This window comes from Schistocerca piceifrons, chromosome 9, assembly GCF_021461385.2.
Source record: "Schistocerca piceifrons isolate TAMUIC-IGC-003096 chromosome 9, iqSchPice1.1, whole genome shotgun sequence".
NCBI lineage: Eukaryota > Metazoa > Arthropoda > Insecta > Orthoptera > Acrididae > Schistocerca > Schistocerca piceifrons.
In genome coordinates, this window is record NC_060146.1 from 155,181,381 (window position 1) to 155,184,775 (window position 3,395).

General features: G+C 44.9%; 1 non-coding gene across 1 annotated transcript; it reads right to left on the reverse strand.

Moving 5' to 3' along the window:
* Positions 1-1,593: 1,593 nt before the first annotated feature.
* Trnas-uga lies at positions 1,594-1,668 on the reverse strand. The gene has a single exon. It is a non-coding gene; the product is annotated as a tRNA-Ser (tRNA).
* Between the last annotated feature and the right edge of the window lie 1,727 nt (positions 1,669-3,395).

The following is a 3,395-nucleotide window of genomic DNA, read 5'->3' on the forward strand; positions in this document are numbered from 1 at the left end:
AAGGAAATCCTCTTCGACTGTTTTACTCTTAATGGTAGAAGGGCAACTTCCCCATCTCGGCAATTCTGATACCGCTCCTCAAACCAGGGAAGGACCGCACATGTCCCGGTAGTTACTGGAGCGACGCCTTAACGAGCTGTGTAGCAAAGACCTTGGAGCTAATGGTAAATCCTCGTCTGGTCTGGTTCTTGTTGACCAGGCAACTCCTTAGCCGCTCCCAGTGTGGATTCCGCAGCTTTCGGTCCACTGTCGACAACCCTGCCAGAAGGGGCTATTCAGTAGGCTTTCTCACGTAACCATCACTGTCCCAGTATATTCTTTGATATCAGTAAGGCATACGGCACTACTTGGAGATACAGAATCCTCGTGCAACTCCATCAGTGGGGCTTTTGTGGCCATCTCCCCATCTTTGTTCGGTCCTTCCTGTTTAACCGCCTTTTTAGGTCCCGAGCTGGTGAAATGCTGTCGGATCGTTTTGAGCAGGCGAATGATGTTCCTCGGGGAAGTATTTTAAGTGTCACTCTCATTGTCATAGCCATAGCCAGTAACACTTCTACAAGTAAGCAATCCTGTACAGTGCTCCTTACTTGTGAACGAGTTTGCTGTTTTTTGTTCCTCCTCCAGTGTTGCAACAGCGGCCTGTCAGTTGCAACTTACAGTGCGAAGCTTAGAGCAGTGGGCTGCAAGACGTTTTCTTCAGTATTCGGCAGATAAGTGTGTGCGCGTTCATTTTAATTGTTGTTGTATTTTTAATTTACCTGACTTGCACATGTGGGATGCCAATTTAAAGAGTCAGCGAGGTTTCTGGGCCTCATTTTTTACTCCAATTTGTCTTAGCTACCACAGCTGAGAGACTTGAAATGCTTTCATATCGTGTGAAAATTCTTCTAATCTTGTTTTAATTTGCGTTATTTTCAAAATCATCATCATCATCATCATCATTTAAGACTGATTATGCCTTTCAGCGTTCAGTCTGGAGCATAGCCCCCCTTATAAAATTCCTCCATGATCCCCTATTCAGTGCTAACATTTGTGCCTCTTCTGATGTTAAACCTATTACTTCAAAATCATTCTTAACCGAATCCAGGTACCTTCTCCTTGGTCTGCCCCGACTCCTCCTACCCTCTACTTTCAAAAAAATGGTTCAAATGGCTCTGAGCACTATGGGACTTAACTGCTGTGGTCATTAGTCCCCTAGAACATAGAACTACTTAAACCTAACTAACCTAAGGACATCACACACATCCATGCCCGAGGCAGGATTCGAACCTGCGACCGTAGCGGTCGCCCGGTTCCAGACTGTAGCGCCTAGAACCGCTCGGTCACTCCAGCCGGCTGCGTATTTTCTGAATTATTCTCTTCCTTACTGCCTTTCCATATTTTTATTTTTTATTTTTATTTGTATTTATTGGTTTATTTTTTGCAGTTATTTCAAGGCTTTAATAAACATATTGCTACCAACGTCAGTACTTAGCTGATTTACTGTTGAGCAGTAATACACACAGAAACCAAATATCTTATTGAGCTGAATGAGATTTTCACTCTGCAGCGGAGTGTGCGCTGATATGAAACTTCCTTGCAGATTAAAACTGTGTGCCGGACCGAGGCTCGAACTCGGGACCTTTGCCTTTCACGGGCAAGTGCTCTACCAACTGAGCTACCCAAGCACGACTCACGCCCGGTACTCACAGCTTTACTTCTGCCAGTACCTCGTCTCCTACCTTCCAAACTTTACAGAAGCTCTCCTGCGAACCAGGAGGTTGGTTGGTTGGTTGGTTGGGGGAAGAGACCAAACAGCGAGGTCATCGGTCTCATCGGATTAGGGAAGGACGGGGAAGGAAGTCGGCCGTGCCCTTTCAGAGGAACCATCCCGGCATTTGCCTAGAGCGATTTAGGGAAATCACGGAAAACCTAAATCAGGATGGCCGGACGTGGGATTGAACCGTCGTCCTCCCGAATGCGAGTCCAGTGTCTAACCACTGCGCCACCTCGCTCGGTGAACCAGGAGGTTACTGGGAGATGAAGAAGGATAGAGTAGCATGGAGAGCTGTGTCAAACCACAGGATAGAGTAGCATGGAGAGCTGTATCAAACCAGTCTCTGGACTGAAGACCACGACAACAGCAAGTGGCGAAATGTTATTTTGACAGAGTCACAAATTATTTTCTAGGATTTGGTAGACACCACACTCCCCCACAGCGTTGGTATCCAAAACGTTCACAACAGGGATGGCCTCCAAATGTGCTTGCAGAGCCGACTGCGATATTTCCTCTGCTAGGCTAGTAACTGAATTCGGTTAGTTCTTGATAAAATTCTTCCCACCATTATAATAGATTATCTTTACATTAATATCATTGCACCTACTCGTACCAATAACCAGCATTCTCGGGCTTAATCTGGTGACTGGCGGTTTCCCTGTTCAGAGGTGGAGTAAAGTAGTTAACATTTTCCACTTTCGCCTCCGAAGTATGACTGTTCAGATTAAGATTTTGTGAACGATCTCTCCCGTGATTTTGGCATCCTCTTGAATTCTGGTAACCGCAGTGTTGGTCACACGCAGGGCAGTTGCTGTCAGGCGCCTGAGTGTGTGAGTGCGTGTAGTTTCCAGGCTACTAGCTGACGGAGACTGTTTGAGCTGTAGTCAAAATACTGTCGTCATCTTTATTTGCAGTTTTGTTTGTTTAATTTTCTGCTTATTAACTACTATCATAATTGTGCTTAGTTATGATAGTCAATGAAGGTGTGAATGTGAAATAATGGTATATGTAAAGCTTTTATACTGTACATTGAAGTAACTGGGCTCGTAGGAATGTTCGAGAATGACTTGTATGCTATAGTTATTCGTACCTGGGGGTTTGTTATAAACTATTTCGTCAGTTCATGGTGCTGCGGAAGTGAGACTATGATTTTAGTAATGTAGTTTTGTTAAGAGGGAGTTGATTTTATATTTGTGAATTTTCAGAATGTATATATGTCAATTTACTGTTCTGATTCAGTGACAAACTGCGATTGGTTCCGTATACACGCGCGGAATTGAGTGGGTTTGATGCTACTTTCCGATTGGCCGTGATGTTTCTCTGCCAATCACAAATTAGCACATTCGCGCATATTCATCTACATCTACATCTACATCCATACTCCACAAGCCACCTGATGGTGTGTGGCGGAGGGTACCCTGAGTAACTCTATCGGTTCTCCCTTCCATTCCAGTCTCGTATTGTTCGTGGAACCAAGGATTGTCGGTATGCTTCTGTATGGGCTCTAATCTCTCTGATTTTGTCCTCATGGTCTCTTCGCGAGATATGCGTAGGAGGGAGCAATATAATGCTTGACTCTTCGGTGAAGGTATGTTCTCGAAAGTTTAACAAAAGCCCGTACCGAGCTACTGAGCGTCTC